Source organism: Pongo pygmaeus, chromosome 6, assembly GCF_028885625.2.
Source record: "Pongo pygmaeus isolate AG05252 chromosome 6, NHGRI_mPonPyg2-v2.0_pri, whole genome shotgun sequence".
Lineage (NCBI taxonomy): Eukaryota > Metazoa > Chordata > Mammalia > Primates > Hominidae > Pongo > Pongo pygmaeus.
The window spans coordinates 16,284,696-16,296,965 of NC_072379.2; positions in this window are offsets into that span (position 1 = coordinate 16,284,696).

Consider the following 12,270-nt stretch of genomic DNA (forward strand, 5'->3'; position numbering starts at 1 on the left):
TAGCACAATGCCTGGCTCATAGAAAAGCTAATCGGTGTTTAGTGCTTTTACTCTGACACTTCACTTTCACTAGGCAGGCAGTAATCACTGAGGATTCATCCCCCAACAAACCAGGTAAATCAGGTAAATGAATCTCTTATAAATGCATTGAGTTGCCTGAAGTAGGTAATTTAGGAATATTCAGTCAGTGAAGGAGTCTCGCTAGAGACTAGAGTCTAATAATCCTCAGTAAAAAACAATCGTGTGTGTGTGTGTGTGTGTGTGTGTGTGTGTGTGGTTTTAGACATAAGATCTCACTCTGCCAGCCAGGCTGGAGTACAATTATCATAGCTCACTGTAGCCTCAACCTCCTGGGCTCAGGCAATCCTCCTGTCTCAGCCTCCAAAGTAGCTAGGACTACGGGTGTGCACCACCACACCCAGCTAATTTTTAAATTTTTTTGGTAGAAGCGGAGTCTTGCTATGTTTCCCAGGCTGGTCTGGAACTCCTAGCCTCAAGCAATTCTCCTGCCTTGGCCTCCCAAAAATGCTGGTATTTATAGGTGTGAGCCACCATACCCAGCCAAAAAATTCTTCTTCAAGTAAAAGAACTTGAGAATAGGTAGTTGAGCCATGTCGTGCACTCAGTCATTCATTCACAAGCTCTTGTTAAGTACCTAGGCAGCACCAGCCCAAACTGGGCCTGCTCTGTCATTAACAAAAAGTCAAGCTTCCTCACAGCCATAACAGAGCCAAACTACGACTTATGAACCCTGGGTACATGTAATGGAAAAAGCTTTGACCTCTAACACCTGAAATCAACAATTCCTACCCATGGAACCAAGAAGCCTGAGGTGTGACCAGAATCTGACTGTTGGAACTCCTTTAGAAGTGAGGGGTTTGGGCAGGGGGTGATGGTTCATGCCTGTGATCCCAGCACTTCGGGAGGCTGAGGCAGGTACATGACTTGAGGTCAGGAGTTCAAGACCAGCCTGGCCAACATGGTGAAACCCCATCTCTACTGATGGTGTGCGCCTGCAGTTCCAGCCACCCAGGAGGCTGAGGCAGGAGAATTCTTTGAACCCAGGAGGTGGTGGTTGCAGTGAGCTGAGATTGTGCCACTACACTCCAGCCTGGGAGACAGAGTGAGACTCCATCTCAAAAAAAAAAAAAAAGGAGTTAGAGGTTCATTGGTCAGGAATATCTGGGACTAAAATGTGCTTCAACATACTTTACTATAAACGGTCAAATTTAAAGCACTCGCATCAGACCCTGCCATGCCAAATTTCTGAAAATTTGTCCCTTGTCCCTCTGACCCTTTAAAATTTGCCCCAGACCCTAAATCAGGGAGACAGGTTTGAACCCAGGTCTTGTCTCCTTGCTGGACACACTTAAAGCCTTTCTTTTCTCAAAAGCTGGTGCCATGATGGTGCTGTGTACACTGGGCGGTGAGCCCATTTGCTCAATAACACCTCCTAGGTTCCAGACACCGTCACTTCAAATTTGCTCTCTTCTCGATCTTTCGACTTCTTTTTTAAAAATGTATTGATACATAATAGATGTACATATTTTGGGAGTGTATGCGATAATTGAATACATTCATATAATTTTTAAAGCTCAGATCGGTGTCAATGGTATATTCATCATCTTAAATATTTGTCTTTTCTTTATGCTAGAAACATTCAAATTATTCTCTTTTAGCTATTTTGCAATATACAATAGATTACTGTAAACTACAATTACCTTACTGATCTGTCAAATACTAGGTCTTGTTGGGTCCTTGAACTCCTAGCCCCAGAATTTGTTACAGGCAATTCAGACTGGTGTTCTGATTTCACTCAGATCACAGAAGTACAAGGAATATCTTTTCTTTATCCATGCATAAACATTGATCAGATGACTTTTAAAATCATCTAATTGCTAATTGCACATCTGCTTAGAAATGTCCTTTGTCCAATATTCCCTCAAAGCAGCTGCACGGGAACCTGAGCTGTAATTTCTCTAACACATCCATCAACATTTACACCCAGCTCTATACCACCTACAGAAATGCTTGTAGCACTTAAAACCACAGCTGGTTTTCAGCACTCACACTGTAATTCCCCCAATTAACAAGGCTTAAAAAATCATTCCAGGGTGGACCAGGAATTATGTAAGCCACAGATATAACAGTGATTATACCTGGCCCTTCTGGGTGGCTCTCACCCCAGCCACAGGAATCGCTTTGCAAATGCTAATTAGTCATATTCAACTGGGGGCTGCCCCATGCAGAATGTGGCAGTCATTGGAAACTAGAAGAGAAGAAGCCCTGAGTCACTTTCTCAATTGAACAGGAAAGTCAATGGTTCAGAGCCCAGCTGACTGCACGGAGTGTACCAGAGAACAAAATGAGGCAACAGAAGTGTAAAATTTGCAGGTACCGAGGGGAAAAGAATGCAGTAATATTGGCCAAAGGGTTCCTAAAATTCATCCAGAGGCGGAACAATTGGAACGATCTCTGTTGAAGTTATGATTGGGTAGAAAAGAGCTGAACCAGCATCTCTCCAAACTGACTGCCTTGCACCTGGGTTAGGTTTGCCAAACCTCTTGACCTTAACACCAAGGTGCTCATGTTACCAGCGGAGGGTGTCCAGGTTCTTGGAGCTTTGAACAAAGAACTGGATAAAACACACAAACAAGGCCAGGAAAAAATGATGCAACAAAAGCAGAGATTTATTGAAAATGAAAGCACAGTCCACAGTGGGGGAGCAGGCACAGCAAGCTGCTCAAGGGCCCAGTTACAGAATTTCCCAGGGTTTAAATCCCCTCTAGAGATTTCCCATTGGTTACTTGGTACACACCCTATGTAAATGAAGTAGTGGCCACCCATCAGTCTGATTGGTTGCAGAAAGCAACCAATCAGAGGCTGAAGTGAAGTTGCAAAGTTATACTCTCCTGCAAATGAAGACTTGGCCTACGATCAGCCTGATTGGTTGTAGGAGGGGAGCAACTGGAGGTGTTTTCAGTTTTTCAATTGCCATGCAGAAAAGGAGTGGCAAGGAGTGGCGGGGGCTGGTCCTTTTGTTACTTGGGCATGGAAAGTTGGGGGTTTCCTTCTGATTTAGTTCTAGGCAGTCAGTGTGAATTGGCCTTAGGTTCCCTGCCTCCAGACCATATTCTCCTGCCTCAGTCATTTAATGAATCTCCCCACCTCTGGCCTCTCCCTCCTCCAAGTAAATACACTCACTGCTGTCAATCTTCCTAGATCACAATTTCACTCAGGTAATTATCCGTTAAGAATCTCTAACCCAGCCAGGCGTGGTGGCTCACACCTGTAATCCCAGCACTTTGGGAGACCGAGGCAGGTGGATCACCTGAGGTCAGAAGTTTGAGACCAGCCTGGCCAACATGGTGAAACCCTGTCTCTACTAAAATACAAAAATTTGCCAGGTATGGTGGCAGGCGCCTGTAATCGCAGTTACTTGGGAGACTGAAGCAGGAGAATCGCTTGAACCCAGAAGGCAGAGGTTGCAGTGAGCTGAGATTGCGCCACTGCACTCCAGCCTGGGCAACAGAGCAGGACTCTGTCTCAAAAAAACACAAACAACAACAACAAAAAACAGAATCTCTAACTCCCCGTAACCACCCCCCCCCCCCACCAACTCATTGCTTAATATAGGGGTGAGGGCAAAAACCAGCCTGCTACTAATAAAGTTTTATAGGAACACAGCCATAGTCATTCATTTGCATAGGATCTATGGTACATCAATGGGGGAGTTGAGTATTGTAATATTTGACCTGCAAAGCATAAAATAGTTACCCTATGGCCCTCTAAAAGCATAAAATAGTTACTATGTGGCCCTTTAAAGAAAAAGTTTGCCAACCCCTGGTTTATGGCAATGCTTTCAACACTTTTCCTCCAAAGCAGTTCTAACAGAAAAAGATATTCATTGACCTCTTACAAGTGCAAAACTACTTTGAAGTCTCCTGGTTTTTCTTAAAATCACGTGACTTTTGCACAACCATGCCTTTGTCTTAGCATAAAAATCACAGGTATTGTGTTTGTCCCAAATCTAGAGGTGAGACTGATGACCCAAGAAAATGTATGATGGATGGTTAGTTATTTTGTGCTCCAAACTAAGAACGATTACCCTATGAGTTAAATTCCAACCTTTCAAGCTAGTATTTGAGGGTCTGCACTGTCGGTAACCTAGGAGAGTGAATGGAAATGGATTTAATCGCAGTCCAGTTAGGAAAACAAGCCACTCCAAGTATTAGAAAAAGAGGGAGTTTTGGCCGGGCACGGTGGCTCATGCCTGTAATCCCAGCACTTTGGGGGGTCGAGGAGGGCGGATCCCTTGAGGTCAGGAGTTTGAGACCAGCCTGGCAAACATAGTGAAACCCCATCTCTATGAAAAATACAAAAATTAACTGGGCTGGTGGTGCGTGCCTATAATCCCAACTGCTTGGGAGGCTGAGGCAGGAGAATCACTTGAACCTGGGAGGCGGAGGTTGCAGTGAGCTGAAATTGCAACACTGCACTCCAGCCTGGATGACAGAATGAGAATCCATCAGGAAAGAAAGAAAGAGAGAGAGAGAAAGAAGGAAGGAAGGAAGGAAGGGGAGGGGAGGGGAAGGGAGGGGAAGGTGGGGGAGGGGGGAGGAGGAGGGGGAGGGGAGGGGAAGGGAAGGAGGGAGTTTTACACAGGAGATTTGTTTGTTTTTTTTTGTTTTTTTTTATTATTATTATACTTTAAGTTTTAGGGTACATGTGCACAATGTGCAGGTTAGTTACATATGTATACATGTGCCATGCTGGTGTGCTGCACCCATTAACTCATCATTTAGCATTAGGTATATCTCCTAATGCTATGCCTCCCCGCTCCCCCCACCCCACAACAGTCCCCAGAGTGTGATGTTCCCATTCCTGTGTCCATGTGTTCTCATTGTTCAATTCCCATCTATGAGTGAGAACATGCAGTGTTTGGTTTTTTGTCCTTGCGATAGTTTACTAAGAGTGATGATTTCCAATTTCATCCATGTCCCTACAAAGGACATGAACTCATCATTTTTTATGGCTGCATAGTATTCCATGGTGTATATGTGCCACATTTTCTTAATCCAGTCTATCATTGTTGGACGTTTGGCTTGGTTCAAAGGGGACGAAAGATCTGAGACATACTAGAGGGGACAATGAAACAACGGAGAGATTAACACAGCAGGAAATAACTATTCCCTGACCCCTACCACTCTCATCCCCTGCCCCAGGGCTGTAGAGACAAAGAGAAGAGGCTGAGTTGTTAGGACCTAGAAGCTAGGTACATGGACAGAAGTTGGAGCTACAGTGCACCAGTAGTGGTGAAGAAAGGTAGGCGAAGTCCTGGAAGAGCAGTATTAGCCACCAAGACTTCTCTGCTCTACCATCTCCCGCCAGCTCCCCTAATGGCTATGCCCAGCCAGAAGGCAGGTGTTCAGGGATGGCTGGGAAATATGATTTTGTTCAGAGTACAGAGTAAGAGAAGGGCAGGTCATGGGTCTAAGAGCAAATAAGCAAATAGCTGGCACAGAAGGCCATGAAAGCAGGTTGCCATCATGAACAAAAGTCCATCCAGGTGGCCATGAAGAGACCCAAAAAAGTGACAGAGCCTTGATGAATTCATGACAGCTCAGCATGTCAGCATTACCACCCAGAACCTCCCTCTGACCATAAATTATTGACTCCTAGAAACAGATTCATTCTGATGAAATTCATCTGAAAAGCTGACACACACACAAAAAAACCAGAGTAACCTTCTAGCTGATGAGACATTTTTAAAAGCCTGGACACTATTTCCCTGTTTGAAAACTGCCAGGAAATTCAACCCATCAGCAGAATCTTTGGAGCACGGCTGCGGAATCAAGGGGAGTTTGTTTTAGGATCCGTATGTTTGTGGACATCAGGTTTCCATGGGGTGAGCAATCATCTTCCCAACCATGCTCTCCCTGACATTAAACACAGATCCTTCTCGTCTTCCATCAAGGTCTCTCCCCGTGGAATTTTGCCCGTAGCACTGCCGGCATTTTCTCAGTGACTAACTCGTCATGCTTACATGACTGGCTAACGGGCAACGCTTTATTTAGATATGCCAACACAATCAATCAAGCCTTAATCTGGCCTGGGAGACATACTGTCCCTTTGAGAAGACTTAACACAGCTTTGGCGTTACTCATTCCATGTTGCTAGGATGACTTAACTCTCAGAAGGTAGTCATGTCCAGAACATTGGCATGGGAGAATGGGGCTACGAAATAAGGTAGGTTTACTACAGTCCTTCTCTATGTTACCTTCCTTTGTTTTTCTGGTTCTCGGTTGTAGAGGATAATTCACAGTGTGCCTAACATATCCTGCACTTTCCCACGTGCACTTTCCCATCTTTGTGGATCTGCTTTCTGCCATAAAATGCCCATTCTCAAGCTTCTCCCAGTGACCAAGGCTCAACTTGATACCTCATTGGTATATCACTGGTTTATTCATTGGTCTATCCTGATCCCGAAGTCAAGCTAACATGATGGCCCCTCCTCTGGAGCCTCAGAGCATCTTGTATGAATCCTTCTTTACATAAAATAAAATGCTCCACCATTATTGTGGTCATAGTGTCGGAGGCGTTTGAACCAGAGAAACTCCATCTTGAATAGGGGCTAGGTAAAATGAGGCTGAGACCTACTGGGCTGCATTCTCAGCTGGCTGGGCATTCTTAGTCACAGGATGAGATAGGAGGTCGGCACAGGATACAGGTCTTAAAGACCTTGCTGATAAAACAGGTTGCACTTAAAAAGCCAGCTAAAACCCACCAAAACCAAGATGGCAACGAATGACCTCTGGTCGTTTTCTCTGCTACTCTCCCATCAGAGCCATGACAGCTTACAAATGCCATGGCAACGTCAGGAAGTTACCCTATATGGTCTAAAAAGGGGACGCATGAATAATTCGCCACTTGTTTAGCATATTATCAAGAAAATAACCATAAAAATGGGCAACCAGCAGCTCTCAGGGCTGTTCTGTCTATGGAGTAGCCATTTTTTTTATTCCTCCATTCTCTTAATAAACTTGCTTTCACTTTACTCTATGGACTCACCCTGCATTCTTTCTTGTGTGAGATCCAAGAACCCTCTCTTGGGGTCTGGATCCAGACCCCTGTCTAGTAACGGTAGGTCTTGTTTGACTTCCAAAATGATATATGAAAGGACAAGGATCATGTCTTCCTCACCTCTATATCCTCAAAAGTGCTTGAATACCATAAGATCCCATTACCTGAGTAAATAACTCTGATAGATGGCCTGGTTTTTCTCTGAAGACTTTCCCCTAAAGCATCCTATTGTTAGACAGCTCTACTTTTTCTTAATGTTCTTTTTTTCTTTTGGCCTAATGTCTTGTTTTGTTTTGTTTTGTGCATTTGGGCTGATAAAACAAAATATCTTACATCAGGCAGTTTGTAAATAGTAGAAATCTGTTGCTCATGGTTCTGGAGGCTGGGAAGTCCAAGATCAAGGCACCAGCAGATTTGGTATCTGGTGAGGGCCTATTCTTCACAGATCTTGCCTTCCATGTGTTCTTGCATGACGGAAGGGGCAAACAGCTCCTTTGGGACTCTTTCACACAGGCATAATTCCCATTCATGAGGGCTGTACCTTTCTGACCTAATCACCTCCCCCATTTGGAGGCCCCATCTCCCAATACCATCACACTGGAGACTAGGTTTCAACATAAATTTTGCAGGGATTAAAAACATTCAGTCTGGCTGGGTGTGGTGGCTCACTCCTGTAATCCTAGCACTTTGAGAGCCCAAGGAGGGCAGATCACCTGAGGTCAGGAGTTCGAGACCAGCCTGGTCAACGTGGTGAAACTCCGTTTCTACTAAAAATACAAAAATTAGCTGGGCATGGTGGTGGATGCCTGTAATCCCAGCTACTTGGGAGGCTGCGGCAAGAGAATCATTCTAACCCGAGAGGCGGAGGTTGCAGTGAGCCAAGGTCATACCACTGCACTCCACCTAGGTGACAGAGTGAGACTGTCTCAAAAAAAATAAAATAAAATAATTTAAAAATAAAAAATAAAAACATTTAGTCTGTAGTGACAACCTTTTAGATATCTAAATAGACCTAATAGGTTGTACCTGGGTCTCTTATTCTCTCAATCATACCTTCTAGACTTCAGAATCTCCACTACATTGGTTCTGTCTGATGAGTATCCATTCCTGGGATCTACCCACCATCTCTACTGGACTTGGCATTCAAATCGTGCCGATACTAAACATTATTTCTAGGCTCTTATTTGTTGGTTATTGTCATGTGCTCTTAGAAGTAACTCTAGTTCATTCTCCCACAGCCCCGACTCCCACCTAGGTATTTCTACTCTTCTGAACAATGCTTGTCTCTAGACCACCTTTTTCCAGACCAGCTCTGGATTATTGCATTCCTGGGCTCAATCTACAGATGCTAGAGCTGGTCCCCCTGTTGGGATGGAGCTGTTTCTACCCTGTATCCTCTCAGTTGTCACAGAGGTCTTACTTAATATTCAAAGTGCATTGATATAAATTTGTTCAGTCTTCTAATAATTTTATTCTACACCCAACCTCCTGCAGCCAATCCATCATCAAGAGAAAGAGAGAGAGAGAGACAGAGGGAGCGTCTAAATATCTCTCAGACACCCAGCTACTTGCATGTTCAATATTACCCTCTGCTCTCACCAGACAACTGCAATAGCCTGCCCCCCAGGCTATTCTCCACACAGTAAACACAGTGAGCTGTTGAATGCAAATCTGGCTATAACACTCTCTTACTTAAAATATTCAGTGGCACTCCTTTGTTCTTAGGACAAAGACCAAAATTCCTAACATGATTTTTGTGGCCTTCCATAACTTCTTTAGAAACCACTTAACTGTCTTACTTCCTCTCCCTAAACGAGATCAGGCAAACCACTCTATTGCAGTTTCATAGACCTATGTTTATTACCATGGTCATGTAACTCTATGTTTACTTGGGTGACTATTTGATTTTTGTCGCCTTCCCGAGTGTTAGCTGAGTTAATGTGGCAAAGACCATGTCTGTTTCTGCTCATCAATATATCTCCAGCATCAGTCATGGGACATGAAACATTTAAAAGTCCTCAAGAAATATTTGTGAATGCTAAAAAGAAGGAAGGATGGTGCAGTGGGCTTAATAATAACCCCCCAAAAGATATCTACATTCAAATCCCCAGAATGTATGAATGTTACCTTACATGACAAAGGATATGAAGGATGTAAAGATAAGAAGGATGTAAAGATATAAAGGGTGTGAAGATAGGAGGGGTGTGAAGATATGAAGGGTGTGAAGATAAGAAGGATGGAAAGATATGAAGGATGGAAAGATATGAAGGGGGTGAAGATATGAAGGATGGGAAGACATGAAGAATGGGAAGATATGAAGGATGGAAAGATATGAAGGGTGTGAAGATATGAAGTATGGGAAGACATGAAGGATGGGAAGATATGAAAGGTGGGAAGATATGAAAGGTGGGAAGATATGAAGGATGGGAAGATAGGAAGGGTGTGAAGATAGGAAGGGTGTGAAGATAGGAAGGGTGTGAAGAAATGAAGGATGGGAAAATATGAAGGATGGGAAGGCATGAAGAATGGGAAGATATGAAGGATGGGAAGATATGAAGGGTGTGAAGATAGGAAGGTTGTGAAGAAATGAAGGATGGGAAAATATGAAGGATGGGAAGATATGAAGGATGGGAAGACATGAAGAAGGGGGAGATAAGAAGGATGGGAAGATATGAAGGGTGTGAAGATATGAAGTATGGGAAGACATAAAGGATGGGAAGATATGAAAGGTGGGAAGATATGAAAGGTGTGAAGATATGAAGGATGGGAAGATATGAAGGGTGTGAAGATATGAAGGGTGTGAAGATAGGAAGGTTGTGAAGAAATGAAGGATGGGAAAATATGAAGGATGGGAAGATATGAAGGATGGGAAGGCATGAAGGATGTGAAGATAGGATCAAATTAAGGATCTTGAGATGGGAAGATTATCCTGGATTATCTGGGTGAGTCCTATGGGATCACAAGATCCTCACGAGACGGGGGCAAGAAAGTTACAGGAGGAAGTAGGAGGAATGAGAATAGAAGCAAGAGGTTGGGGTAATTGGAGGAAGAGGTCATCAGCCAAGGAATGCAGGTAACCTCCAGAAGCTAAAATAAGCAAGGACATGGATTCTCCCCTTAAGACTTTGGAAGGAGGATGAGCATGGTGGCTCATGCTTGTAGTCCTAGAGCCTTGGAAGATCATGGCAGAAGGATTGCTTGAGGCCAAGGATTCAAGACCAGCCTGGGCCACATAGTGATATCCTGTCTGTACAAACAATTTTAGAAATTAAAAAACAAAAATAAAATCTTTGGGAGGAACCAGGCTTGCCAACACCTTAACTTCATCCCAGTGAGATTCATTTCAGACTTCTGGGCTCTATAACCATAGGAAAATAATTTTTGTTTTTTGAGACAAAGTCTCACTTTGTCGCCCAGCCTGGAGTGCAGTGGCATGATCTTGGCTCACTATAACCTCCACCTCTTGGGTTCAAGCGATTCTTGTGCTTCAATTGGGCGCCACCACCCCTAGTTAATTTTTGTATTTTTAGTAGAGATGGGGTTTCACCATGTTGGCCAGGCTAGTCTCGAACTCCTGACCTCAGGTGATCCGCCCGCCTCAGCCTCCCAAAGTGCTGGGATTATAAGCATGAGCCACCACGCCTGGCCTTAAATTTGTGTTGTTTTATGCCACCAAGTGTGTATGAATTTGTTATAGTACCTACAGGAAACTAATACAGATGATAAGAAGGAAGGAAAAGAGAAAGACAAAATATATGTCTCTGTTTAATATTTGGGAAAAGAGAGGAAGTACTTTACCTAAAATACCTAAGAGGAAAGATCAGTTCAGAAAAGATTAAAGTTCATCTCTCCAGCTGGGGTTCACTGTTCCTCAAAAGAAGCCATCTTCATAGGCATGGAGCGCTCCCAATTCATCCACTTCTGTCAAAGACTTCTGGCTATCCCATCTTCCTGGCCTGTACTCTTCAGTGTGTCACTACTGCCTGCTCTGTGTTGACACCTCTAAACTCACTAATTCCTAGGGTTCTAGCCTCCCTGTATGCTGCCAGGCATCTGACCTCTCTCTCTTTCCATGCCCTGTCTGCTCCTCATTGACCTCTGTCTAAGCCCCGATAGCTCAAAGGGCTGGAGCAGCCCCCGTACACCCGGAGTTACACTTGCAATAGGCAGAGGGTAGAGATGGAGCTCACATCTTCTAAGTCCTCACTCAACGTTCTCTGTCTACCACACACACGATGCCTTTCTGTCCATGGGCTGGAGAGATCAGGATACTGGGAGACTCTATCTAGGGACATAAAAATGACCCTTATGTCTGGAAACGGTGGTTCACGCCTGTAATCCCAACACTTTGGGAGGCTGAGGCAGGTGGCTCACGAGGTTAGGAGTTGGAGACCAGCCTGGCCAGTGTGGTGAAACCTTGCCTCTACTAAAAATACAAAAATTAGCTTGGCATGGTGGTGCACGCCTGTAGTCCCAGCTCCTCGGGAGTCAGAGGCAGAAGAATCGCTTGAACCCAGGAGGCAGAGGTTGCAGTAAGCCGAGATCACGCCACTGCGCTCCAGCCTGGGCAACGAGCGAGATTCCGTATCAAAAAAAAAAAAAAAAAAAAAAAAATGGCCCTAACTAAAAACTTGCCAACCAGAGGAACCCAACTGTATTTCCATCTGCAAATCCTGTTCAAATATATTCCAGACCTTGTCTTTTCTCTCTCATTGAAGGCCAAGACTTGCCTGGCATGTGTCCTAATTTTTTTCTGCCTCAAAGAAGCCCCCCAACCGAAGGGGGCTGGTTCTCCTTCTATTCAAAGGAGTGCAACCTCCTTGCCTCAGCAAATGACATGACATTTTCAGAAAGCCTGAATTGAGACGCTCTGGAGCGGGTGATGCATTGAGAAAGCCCCTTGCACCATTCCTGTACATCAGCCTCACTGGAGATCATCTGCCCCGTGTCTCTGTTTCTGCATAGCCAGCCCTCAGAGCCAGTCAGCGCAGGCAGGCAGGAATCAGGCCAGCTGCCTGACGACTTTAATGTTAAAATGTGTTGAACATTCACAGGCCACGGAACTCTGCTAAGTGAACCAAATGGGCCTCCCTAAAGCCATATGTTCACTCCATCACATCCCAGCTGCAGACCTCTTGCAACAAGGGAACAGACTTGCTGGGGAAGGTTTGGGGATTTTTTTTTTCT